This window comes from Sylvia atricapilla, chromosome 1 (assembly GCF_009819655.1).
Source record: "Sylvia atricapilla isolate bSylAtr1 chromosome 1, bSylAtr1.pri, whole genome shotgun sequence".
Taxonomy (NCBI): domain Eukaryota; kingdom Metazoa; phylum Chordata; class Aves; order Passeriformes; family Sylviidae; genus Sylvia; species Sylvia atricapilla.
Window position 1 is genome coordinate 58699352 of NC_089140.1, and position 13111 is coordinate 58712462.

Consider the following 13111-nt stretch of genomic DNA (forward strand, 5'->3'; position numbering starts at 1 on the left):
TCATCATCCATATGACAGGAGATTTGTCATGCACAGACTTAAGGTACAACTTTCATGGAACAACAGGAGGATTCCATCTGATTCAAGGCATCACATGCTATGGAAAAGCATAATAGCTGGTCCAAGACAGAGTAGCCCATCTCTAGCTCAAATTGTTGCATTGATAAAAAGGCATGGATAAAAAACATGGAGCAAACCCTGCCATCTACTTTGAAGGAATGCTAATGTGAAATTGAAAAGGTAACATCTGATTAAAATCAAAGTAATATTTTCACCTTTGATCAAAGAAAAATGGTGCTTTTCAGTGCTTGAGACAGACACAACTAAGTTTGCACAGCAGAAAACTGGATATCAGTTTTAAAATACTTCAAACGTTATTATCATTGTTGGCTACAGAGGTCCTTTAAATGTGTTTCTATATCTCTGAAATGATACTTTATCAATTTTTTCAGGCTGGTAGCTCAGAGATGTGACTCTTTTATGGTCACACAACAGATTAGTGGCAAAGATAGACAGTAAAAGCAGCATCGCAGTTCACTTAGGTGGCCTAAACCACCTTTCCTGTTCAAGTTTTTGTAATCTTATAGCCCCTTAGCTAGTGCATTTTGCTCATTTTTCTCCAACATTATACTAAGCATTGAGGGACAAAAACAGAAGTTACTTTGCATACTGATTTGTGTCTTTAAGCTGGAAGTTGTTTTAGTCAACTCTTCAGAGTGTCTATTTTTTAGGTCTTTTTCTGCCTGTTGACAAGGTTTTTCAACTAATCCACTGTCCCAGTTTTAGCAGAAACCAGAGGCAAAAGCAATACCGATGTTACATAGAGTGTTTTAGACTACAGGGTGCAGTTCTATTCCTGCTTGAAAAGCTGCCAGTCACTTATCTCTCTGTGGATGCCTGGTGTAGCACAGCAACACCTGAGCTAGCTTTAAATTAGCTGAGTGGGGCAGCATTAGCACATGCACTGCAGCAACACAAGGCTCAGCACTGGCTGGGAAGCTTATGTTTGGTATGGAGTGGAGCCCTCAACACTTGCAGCGAAAGGAATATGTTCTATCCGTTTTATAGAACACTGTCCTTAAGATCTCGTTATACTTAGTACGGCTAGATAAAACTGGATGCACGTCACTGTACTTCCTTTTTTAGTCTGGAAATGGGGAAGTTAGTACAGTGAAAAACTGTCCAAGGAACGGATGGTCTGATGCTTCAGAAAGAGAGCACACACCCCCTTACCCTTCCTTTCAGGTCATAATTAGTACAAGACTCCAGGACAAGCCATTGCTGGGTAATGCACACATGAGGAAGTTGGAAATATTCAGCTCTGCCTCATCATTTGCTGTGCACCCGAGTGCCACTCAGCTTAACCACATAGAGCCCAGCCTGGAGCACTTTATTGGAGGCATCAGGAATGGATTTTGGAGGCCCACACACAAGGAATCTGATTAAACTTTTCAAACATCAGCTTAATATTCATTTTGGCACTTCTTGGCTACATTTCTTCTTCTTTAGAAAGAGGCAAGATGCTCGTAAGTGAGCGTAGTTCACCTTCAAGAATCATAAAAACCAACACCAGGTTTATCACCAACCTCAAGAGGAAAGATCAAGACTAGCCCATATTTGATAGTCTCCTTGCATACTCTAGTGTGTAATTTATGGCATATTAGGATGAATCATGAAATTTAAGCCTGGCCAGTTGTCAACAGACCATTTGTAAACAAGTTACGGTAGTTTCAATTTTCCCAAGTGAACTTTTTAATAAATGCTTCTTCCTCTCAATGAAAAAGTAAATAAACAGAGGTCACAATAGAAGTCTTTTAGAAACACAGACAGTAAAAGAGAATTATATTTTTGTCAGATACACTTTTTGCCACTGGTGCAAAAGGCGGAATCTCTGTATTTCACTGTCTGACAAAATGTTTAAATGCTGTTGAGATACATGATACAACAAAGTGGTTTTATCCCCATCAGGGAAAACTCTTATCTGTTCTGGAGATCATAACCACTCCTTGAAAGGAAAATATGAACTATATTTTCAAGCTGTGAGAAAACCAATTAATAATTTTTTAGTAGCTCATCAGGATAGTTAAATACTGAAGTGATAATGAAATGATCTCATAACTCTTTGCTCTTGGGTTATGACAGGCCAGTCAACAAAGTTAAATAGTTCAACTATCACATGGGAAACAATTCCTGCTTTATACTAACTGGAAAGAGGCACTATTATTAACTATTAACAAAATCTTCAGTTCTACAGCAAGGAGAATATCTCCAGCAGTAATGCTTTCCAGCAGAAGACAGCTGTGGTGAGTGCCTCTCTCTGGCCTTCTAGGTGGTCTCTCACTCAGATCTAATGATAGGCCTGTCAGAGTGATTTATGGCACTTTTTCATGCCTCTGTGTTTTCCTCCTCGGCTTTGGGTCAGCTCTGGTCTCCAGCGCTCTGTGGTTGTTCTTAACACCTATTCAGTAACTGCACAGACCAAGACTTTGTTTTTCTACATTTGTGTTTTCTTTCATTCTGCCTGTCTTAGAGTTTTCAATAACACTCATCGCCACAGGACACCACTTCCATATTTCATCCATCGGTAAAGCTTGTGTTAATCCTGAGCCACAAGCAGCCCTCTGCTGGCTCATGTTTACATGCATGCACACAAACTCAAACTAAAAATTTATCATTGCATTGCTGCTAGTTCCGGATCCTTGTGGCTCCTGTGCTTGATCCACATCCCATTAAAATCAGTAGGAAGTTTATCAGAAGTGTTAACTGGAATTTTAATAAGCCCACTTTAGCTAATGTGGGGATGGACTGAGTTCTGCTATCTGGTGCACAGACGGAAATAAGCTAGCATATAAAGGCCACTTCTGTGCTTCTCCTTGCGTGCACTTGCACAACGCGAAGGGCTGGTTACCCATTTCTGAGAGAAAAACAGCCTGAGCAGGGCTGTGGCAGGAAGAAATTCTCTGCTCCACATTCCTGGGGCACTTTGGTCACTTCATCATAGCAAAAATTCCTCCAGGACTTGTATTGCACATCCCTCCAGAATGTGGGAGCAGCAGCAAATAAAACGCATGACAGAGCCCACAGCCTGGGACTCCTTCATATGATAATCTTCTTTTATACTTGGCTCGCTAATAATAAATCACACATCACTTGCTGCACAGATGCCAAACAGGGCACCACCCATTCTTTTTTATTTAGCAACAGTTTCTGAACAATGCTGCTTTATCTGATCATAGTTCTAAAAACCAAAACATCTCTGAGATAGATATTTTTTATAGGAACAGTAAAATATTAGAGGTCTGTGTAGGGTAGTCTAAAGCATTTCTGTTGAAAAATATATAAAATATATAAAATTCTGAATTGAAGTGAAGGAACAGGCAGATAAAAAGGAATTCAGACCACTGAGTTAGTTTTGATTAAAGGGGATGAAGAAAGGGCTGCCATATGTGTTTTACAGACAGACTAAAACCCTACAGCTTCTCTGAAGGTAAAAATTCATCTCAGGTCAATGTGAGTTTTCCCCAATTGCACAATCATGCTAGTATTTACATTTCTTTCCACATCTGAGACTGTATTTCATGATTAAATAAAATTCCACTTAATGGAGAGACTGTCCAAATAGGAAGCTTCTTGTCCTCAGTGGTTACCTAGAGTGTCTTTTCTCCCCACCATTTTAGAAGAATATTCATTTTGGAAAGCAGCAGCCATGAAAAGAAGTGGACAAACAAACAGTTAAAATAGATGAGAATACAACTGTCATGGTGCTTTATCCAAGATGTTTCACCACCACCTGAAAGCCATGGTCTGCAAGAAATGAGATTGAAGTAGCCAGTGAAGAGTAAAGCGCAACCCAGAACAAATTATGAGCTAAAAATTTCCATGAATTGTGTAAGATTTGTTTCATATTTTAACTTGGGTTGCAGGAGAGGTAGCAGGAACTTTAATTAATTTGCAACAGGAGAAATGTAAAGAACCTAGAAGCTACTGTATTTCTGAAAATTCTGTGATGTCATAAGAGACAAGGAACAAACCAAGGTGAGAAATCTCATGCCATGGTGATAGGGGCAATTGTAGCTGACCGATGCAGCTCCATGTTGATTTGTGAGCACACAAATCTTAGTCTGCACTTGAGTGACAATGGACAAGAAACCCTTTTACTGAGCAATCCTACATCAGTTTGGGCCTTTTCCTTATTTACTTCTATTCTTGTCCTAAAGATGGGAACTGTAAATCCTTCCCTTCTATGAGATTAACTGTCTCTGTCTTCATACATATGTGAAACAAGAGACTCCTAATAAAAATCTCCTAATAAACATCTTCTAGCTGGACCCAGGAAGGAAGAAAATCGGGGAAGTGGGAGGTTCCTCTGTTCAGGACTAGCCAACTGTGAGCCTGAGGGCTAACAGCTGGATAAACATTTTAAGAGGCACTAAGTTTTTCGTAGACTTTCACGAGTCGCATACTAAGCCCTGAGGCCTAACTCCAGTTTTCTTCCATCAAGGATAGGTAAGGGAGAGCAGTTCCTCTCAGGTAAGGATAGCAGACTGAAAAATTGAAGACATTTATCTTAGAATTTCCATAACATTTTCTCTTCAAGAGACACAACAGATTTAGAGGTTCCAAAGGTGTGACCTTGCTGAAGTAATGTGCTTGACCATTGGAGTGAACCTCTGTTTACTAAAATTTGCTAGTGTTTTGGAGCTGAGACAGTGTCTTAGTGGTGGCAGGATGAAACGCTGGAAGGATGAAAGGCTGGAAGGATGGCTGAAAGGCCATTTGTAGGATGGCTGGAAGTGGCACAACACATACTCTCCCCACTGAAGTAACAGCATCATCTTGGTTTACAGAAGTATTCTTGTAGCTGACAATGCTAGATATCCAGCTCAGATGTTGACCTTGAATGTCAGAAACGACAGATTGCTGCCTTGATCCTATGATCAGGGCTTTTGCTCAGCTCTTCCTGAAAACAACTCCAGAGAGATAACAACTGAGTAACCCTACTGGACTTGGTAGTACTTTCTGTAAGAAAGCCAAGAAGAAGCCATAAAGTTTAAACTGTGATGGACTTGAAGTAACAGTACTTGACTTCAGACTTTCTGTCCCTGCCTTTTTAAAATCTACTTCAGTTAAGTAATAATTCTTTGGTTGGGAGAGCCCATGTGATTTAAAGAACAATCAAAGTACAAGTGACATCCAGATGTTTCAGATAGTGACAGACTACAGTGGCAGAATGCAGGATTTCCAATGTTAAAGTGGTTGAAACACCTGAGTGACATCTATTCTGCTGCCGGTGAACCAGTGTGGAAAGTATTTGGTGGTTCCACATTTCAGCAATGCATGTAGCCAAGCCTGCCAGCTGGAAGGGACTAGAACAGGCATCAGTAAAGAGATGTCAAGAAAGCTGTGCTGGTCCCTTCCAGCAGTCAGCACAGTCATAACAACTGGCTTCAAGCAGGCTCAGGGAAGGTAAAAAGCCCCAAGTAACAACAGGAATAAATAGCAGCATAAAAGAAAGGCCAAGAAGTTTGGAGAGTGGTTTGGGAGAAGATAGTCTGCAACTGTAAATGGATGGTCCAGCTGTATTCGTCCACAAGGATGTATCAATCACACATCCCTAGTGACATTACTAAAACCGCGGCTCCTTTTCTGCACGCCTCATTTTCAGATACTGCAGCCCAGACAAGCAGGTGGTGCTGCTTAATTCCTTTTAGCTGGCTGCTGTTTTGAGGAGCTATGCCACATCAGAGAGACCCACGCTGCCAGGCTGGGTGCCCCAGGCCTCTCTGGAATTCACATGTGTGAAATTAAGCACAGACCAAGCATTTTTCAGGTGACTTACGGCTTCCAAATCCTGATAACGTTGCTAGGTAGAGTAAAAGCATAATGTGATTTGCAAATATGGGATCTGCTCACTTTCCTTGTACATCACTGTCAAAACTGCCCTAAACTTTTCTGTTTGTAGTAGCTGAACCTTTATGATCTGCTGAACTCTGAGTAATCAGTTCATGGCAATGGAAGTCTTACTCAGCACATCTGGAAAACACTTCACTGGAATAGTTTGGTAGCACTCCATAATTTCATTGAGCTCTATTCCCTGCATTTGCTCCCGTGGTCAGCTGGAAAACCTCAAATGTAGGGAAAAAGGTAGTTTTTCCTTTTCTTCTGTCTCATACACCATTGCATTAAACTTATCACCTTATTTTAAGAGAAACTGTGCTCCAGATAAAAATGGCTCTTGGGACTGTAAGTACCCACTTAACGGCAGAGGGGTTCTTATAAGCCCCCTGGAGGCTAAATTGCCTGCTGTTGTCAGAGAAGCAGGTGCTTCTTTGCAGAAGAGGTAGAGGTTACTGAGAGGACAATTAAGAATAATGGAGCTACTTGTGGACTGCATCTGGCACATGTAGCTACACACGTGAGTTTTTTCCCTATGTCTTTCTGATTTCCAGGCAGCACTAGTGTTTTCTCCTCTCCAAGAAAATGGTAGTAAAAAAGAAAAAAAAATTAAAAGTTTTCAGTTCAACAGAGATCTCAGTTTTCTGTTTTTATGACAGACAGAGCTCTGAATATGTGAAGTATAGCAGGTCATGGGTAAATAAGCTGCATGAGCACAGAAGAGCTGTCTATCATTGCCTGAGAGAAAACTGCCGAGTACTTATCTCCCTTCAAGTGACTTTTCTTTCCAAGAAAAGGCTAAAAAGCATACAACAGATAGATTGAAATGAGGAGAGGAAATGCATGGCTGTGAAACATGTTCAAATGAAAGAGACCTTCCATAGCTTGTAATGAATTACCAGATTTCCATTTAACTTACATGCTCTGAATAAATGTTTGAAGATGTACAGAGCTATGGCTTCAGAAGAATTTTAATCCATCTGGAACACCAGAATCTCCTTAGGAACTAAAAGACCCAGCAAGTTCCTTTCTGTGGTATCTGCTGGGTTGGGTAGCAGAAGATAATTTACAGTCCATTCTAAAACTGCTGAGTCTAGACCGTGACTTAAGGGGACTATGTGGAAACACTAGTCAGCCCTGGCTGTGTTCCTATTCAGGATGGAAGAAAGGAAAGCTGCACAAGCCCAAGAGATTGAATAAAGTCTTCCCTCTAATGTGCATTTTTGCAGTGTGTCAAGAGTTTAAGTGACTCATACCATTTAGCATTTGCCATGCCACTAGACAAGCTGGGCTATTCTCACCATGACTTAGACATGCAGGGGTTCTAAACATATCTGTGTTTTTTGCACGAGCATTTCCATAGGTCAGAAAACACTGAACTTAGCCTGATCTAATTGAATACTGAATTGGTGCAACAGTAGATGTGAGAAAGTCTATCCATCCACTGAAGTATCTGGAATAAGTGCTGATTGAGAACACAACTGAACTTCTGTAATTGCTTTAGAAATAAGTCTTCTTTGTTATGCATTACTGTTTATGACTAAGTCAGATGAACAATTAAATAAGATCAAAAATGTGAGGTTAAATGAGGATGTGAAAAGGTGGTTCCAACCAAGGTGGAGGGAACTACTGATTTTTGTGCCTTGTCACAACATGAGGATGGCTCACAGTCACCTCACCTATGGACAATTATGAGTGTAATAGGAAAACAACCCTGGAAGAATACCCCAAGAGACAGTACGGAAAAAAGAGAAGGAAAAAAATCAAAGGCAATGGTAGCAAAGTGGAGATGGAGGAAGTGAATGTGGAAACATTAGAAATAAAGAAGAAAGGGAGAAAATGAAATGGAAGCACTGCAGAAGCAGTAAACTAAGGACAGGATTTTCAAAAGTGCCTCACTGTCCTAAAAAGTTGTAATTACTTTCCCACTGATGTTTGCAACAGAAGTGAATAGTGGTGGCAATGTCAAGCTAGCAATGAGCACTTTAAAAAAACCTCAGCTTAGAATTTCGTTGTCTTCTTACAACGTCTGCCTGCAACAATGGCATCAAGCAGGATTCATGGCTACTCAATTACAGCTAGCGTCCGCTAAAATATTCTGGGAAACCTCAGATGTCTGTGGCATTAAAACACCCAGCAGCAATTACCACACAGGAACTTCTTGAGGCCCTCAGAGGCTGATTGGAAAACTCACTTACTCTAAATAATGTAAAAATATTCATTGTTGTGGAGCATAGAAAAATCTGTTTCTCAGGATAATTAAAATGAAATCCCAGAAAGTCAAATTGCATTTGACTTAGGCTTGACTTTTGCATGCTTAGGCTTCTATGCGCCCTTTCATTTTCTGTGTTTCTGAAGCATAGCACTCAGGAAAAGTGCCAAATTTATGTCTCTGTGGACTGGGCTTCTCCCTGTTTATCAGAGGTTGATCAGAGAGGAGGGAGCGGCACTGTGCGCGTCCCGGCACTGCCCTGCCAGCAAGCCCCAGCCCTGACCTGCAGGGACCATCACTGGGCGTGAGAAGGTGGCTCAGGCTCCACACCTTTGAAACCTTTGGCATCTCTGCTGAGCCTCCTGAGAAAGCAGCCAGTACTGCCCTTGATGTCTGTGATGTGTCCTTTTATCCCCAGGAGACTATCGCAGTTCATCTCTCTTCACGTTTTCCTTAGGTGATTGAATAACTTGCTAATGGCAACTGTTTTGGTCACTACTGCCTTGTACTCGGCTTAGTATCCCACTGCTTTAGTATCTCAGTTTTAATCTTCAGACTCCAAAGAATTTAGGGTCCTAGGACATAACTCATCTGCATTTCCATGGGGATCAAACTTTTAGGTCTAACAAATGACATGTTGTACCACTAGGACATCTTGGAAAGCTCAGATCCTTATGTTTATTAGTTCAGAGTGCAATAATTATTAGCTAGAGAGAAGCACTACTGCAGTCAAAAAGAAAGCCATATACAACCCACCTACACAGATTTCTCACACTGGCCCCTGGGCATGACTCAGTGGTTATGTATTAGGCGTTGTGGGTGGGTACTCTAATTTGTATGTGTTCCATTGTTTAGATGTGTTTTGCACGCACTAATTCTGACTTTCTGTTTTGGCAAAATCTTACCAAAAAACCCAAACCCACCACCACCCTCTTGGGTCACAGTCATGAAAGGCAGCTGCATTACCTCACCCACCTATCTTGGGATCAGGGTGGGCTCTGGAGAGAAAACGGATCAGTGCTTGCTCGGGATGCTGGGAGGAAGCACGTCATGTGCAGCCACAGCTGCACAGCCATAGGTGCTGGCTGGCTATGGAGGAGTTTTAGCAGCATCTTACCCACTTTGTGGAGAGTCACTTTGCATTCTCTTCAGGACACATTTCCAAGATCAGAAAATTGTTTTGGTGCTTTAAAGCATTCACAGGAGAAGTAACTTGGCCTGTAGTTTGCAATGCATTTTTGTGCTCTAACATGCCAACGGACAAAAATATATTAAATTTTAAATGGAGAGGACTTTTAACACTGAAGAAAAAGTGCATCCTTTCAAAATATTGTAATGCCTGTGCATGTCTAAGCATAAGAAAAATTATTAGAAAAAGTCATGAGAAAATTATTGGAACCGAAAATATTTTCTTGGCATTGGATCATCAATAACCACCTTCATTTGTGGAGCATGAACTAGAAAAAGGAATTCAAGTGGTAATTATATAAATTATACAATATATGAATCATAAAAATATATAAATATAATGCATTACTTCTATTAATAATAGGAGTGTTTATGTGGCACTTGCCACCATGAAGTGAGAGAAGCAAATAGGAGAGCTTGAAGAATGAAGTCTGATGATGACTAGAAAAACATGGTGATATATCTGGGAAGCTGACTAGAGCTGCTAACCATTTTGGGCAGCCAGGAAAACTGTAAGGCTCCCTACCGCTTTCGTCTTACCATATGTCTCTGTGACAGCCCAGTGCATGTCTCCAAATGCATTCTCAGGAAAACTCTCCTGGCTATGCTGTGAAGTCTGGCAGGAACTGTCGGCTGTTTAAACAACGGTGATGTGTAAACAACCGTGACAGTCACTGTGGGGGAGTAAGCCTGCAGTGAGCACAGCAGAGTATGATACTCTGGTGGCCATCACACATCCCTCGCTGGGTGACAGCTGGGGACAGGTCTACCTTTTGAGAGTTCATGGATGGCCTATTGAACATATGTGCAGGGAGACCAGAGCAGTCAGAAATCTCTCACAGGACAGAAGGAGATGGCAAAACACCACAAAGGCAAAGCTATGCCCTCACAGGACATTTAAGGACTTGAACGCTCTGACCCATGTGCACTCTGGCATCTCAGGGCTTCCCACACCTCTGCATCCTGGCATCAGCCTGGCCTCAAACTTTCAGGAGACCCCAGAGCTGCATCTGACCCCACAGTCACCCCTGACAATACTGATGTCAAACTTTGCAGGAGACAGATGCTAGATCAAGATCATAGGTCTTGCTAGTCCACAGCTACTAAAGGAGGTGCTCGACACACCAACATTTGCTGCCCTTGTTTACTTCACGCACAAAATATGCAACTTTCTTGACCTTAAGTACACTCCTTAGGAGTGTTCAGGCTGAAAGGGGCTCCACATCTGCCAAAAATAAGCGTGGCTGACCTTAATAACTACTTTCCTTCAATCACTAGGGAAACACCAATGCTACACCGCGTGCATCACTTTTCCTTTAACGCCTACGTTTGCAGTGAAAGAACTGTGCAAGTTTACCCTTTCACTGCTGCTACCAGAGCAGAAGCTTACAGGTTTGAGCAGGGTCCTTAACAGCCTCTCAGGTTTGTTTTCAAGGGGTTACTTGTGGGATAGTGCAAGCCATTCAAATTTTCCACTACATCACAAAATGACACTCATGCCTGTTCCCACTATTTGTTTAAATATAAACCAGCACTCAACTTTCCAGCAGCAGCTTCCTGTTTAACAAGTATTTAAATGAATGGCTGAGTAGGTTTTAACAAGCACGCTTGGCAGCCCTAGAGGTGTACCACTTGGTGTCTAAACAGCTTACAGGACTTGCAGGTGCTGTTGAGGCAAACAGCAGGTAGATGGGGCAGAGTGACAGTGCTGTGCCATGTGTGCTGCAGTCAGGGCTGGCTAGAAGGCTGTCTGCAAGGAAACAGAGGAAATCACAGAAGCAGAAAGCCAAGGAGGCTAAATCGCCCAAAATGAATCTAGAAGAGGAACAGCAGACTTCCTTCTCACAGAACCACAGAATATTCTGAGTTGGAAGGGACCCACCACGGTCAGTCATCTAGTCCAATTTTTTAGTGCATTGACCCATACAGACATTGAACCCATGACCCATTATTAGCACCATGCTCTGACCGACTGAGCTAGTCTCCTCAGTCAATTTGAAACACACAACCAAAGAAAGAAAGTGCCTCATTGCTCAGACTCCTCAAAGTAGCTGAGTGGGAATAAAATGTGGACCTTTACCTTGCTGCTCCCTGTTAACAGGGGGCATTGGCTTCCAAACCAGCCTCTGAACCACACTAAATAGGCACAGGATTGAGGACATTTGGCCAAAAAGGACAGTGCATTTTGGCTTGACAGGTGTGAGTTTTCTGTGTTCCTCGCTTTTATATCCAATGTGATTTCTGTGAAGTCAACGAAATTATCCCAGAATTAAAGAGGTGCAATGCACAGCAGAATTCCATTTTTACTGTTTAATACTGATTCTTCTTAATTAATTCATTATGCCAAGACCAGAAGCATGCTAGGTGCCTGTAACATTCTCATTTACCTCTCTATTTCTTATAATTTTATTTCATACTGCAAAAACATTTCCTGTAATTGGACCTCCGGATACCTATTGACTTTCCATAAAACTGGCTGAAAACTACCACTCCGTTCTTAAATTTTCACTGATATTTGTTCAACTGTAGGTTCCTTAATGTTTTAATTGGTTGCAGAAGCTCATATATATGAATGGCTCTCAGGCAGAAAACATTCTTCCAAAGAAATTTCATATCAAGGCAGTTATTGCACTGGGATGAGATCAGCAGCCTTGTTAGAGGTATATGAAATTCTGTCAAAAGCAAAATATATACCACTGTACTAATTTACAAAATTGCAGGGACAGAGCATAGCATCCCCTTGATGTGAATAAGAGTAGTAAATTGGCAAACAAAGACTAGTCCAAATTAAAATGAAGTGTCAGAGTTTCTGGGACCAAAATGGGATGCAGCACAATACTAACATTAAAAAGCTATGGCAATTATTGCATTTGTCACTGTAGAGTCTTGCAACAAATGGTTTGCCATTCAACACCCCAGAAGGCAGAGCAACAATTTTACAACAAGCTGCTGAGAAGAAAAGGGCTATATTTGGGAAAGCAGCCATTGATTCAGGTTGTCTCTGGGGTGGTTTGATGCTTTTTTTGCCTCATATTAACAGTTTTGGGTTCTAAGAATCCCTCTATTAGTTTCTGAATGGAACTCACAAGAGATAGTAAAACCTGAATGAGACTCCAGATCTCCCGACCACATGGTTTGAACTTGCAGGATAGCAGAAACTATGAGTGGACTTGTGTTTAGCTCATTTTGCAGTCAGAGATGACTGGGGTCTGTTTAAATCAAGCTGCAGTAAGTTCCTTAACACTGGTCACACAGACCTAGAAATAAAGTTCTGATTGCCTATGGCCTGCCATTCAAAATTTTGTTGGGCTAGCTAAAGTGTCTATGTAACTGTCTGATTAAAATACATTAAAACATCTCTGGAGGAAAAAAAACCCCAAATCTTTTAAGACATGCTTCTAAAATCACTCATACCTTCTATTTTAAGGGTTCACGGGCTAAAGCATTGTTGCCCCTGGCCTGGCTGATTATGGGCTACTTCAGTTGCTCCACTGCAGCAGAGATGCTGGGGAGAGGAGAGTTGGGGTCAGGCTGTTGTTTGAAAAGATTTGCTGCCTGTGGTTAAAAAAATAGCAATAATGTTTGCTTTTGGAGTTTTGGCAGTGAGTGCCAAGTTATACTCTCTTTTAGTAGTTAAGTCTTAACCAATGAATGATGACAGATACTGAAAAGAGAGGAATGGAAACCACACACGACAATCTTGATAATGAGCCCTTCTCTCTCTTACTCTCGGGTCAGCTCTTTTGGTAACTGTGTTATGGAGTTCCTGGCTACCCATTCAAATCCACTGTTTTTAACAAAAACATTTCCTCACAC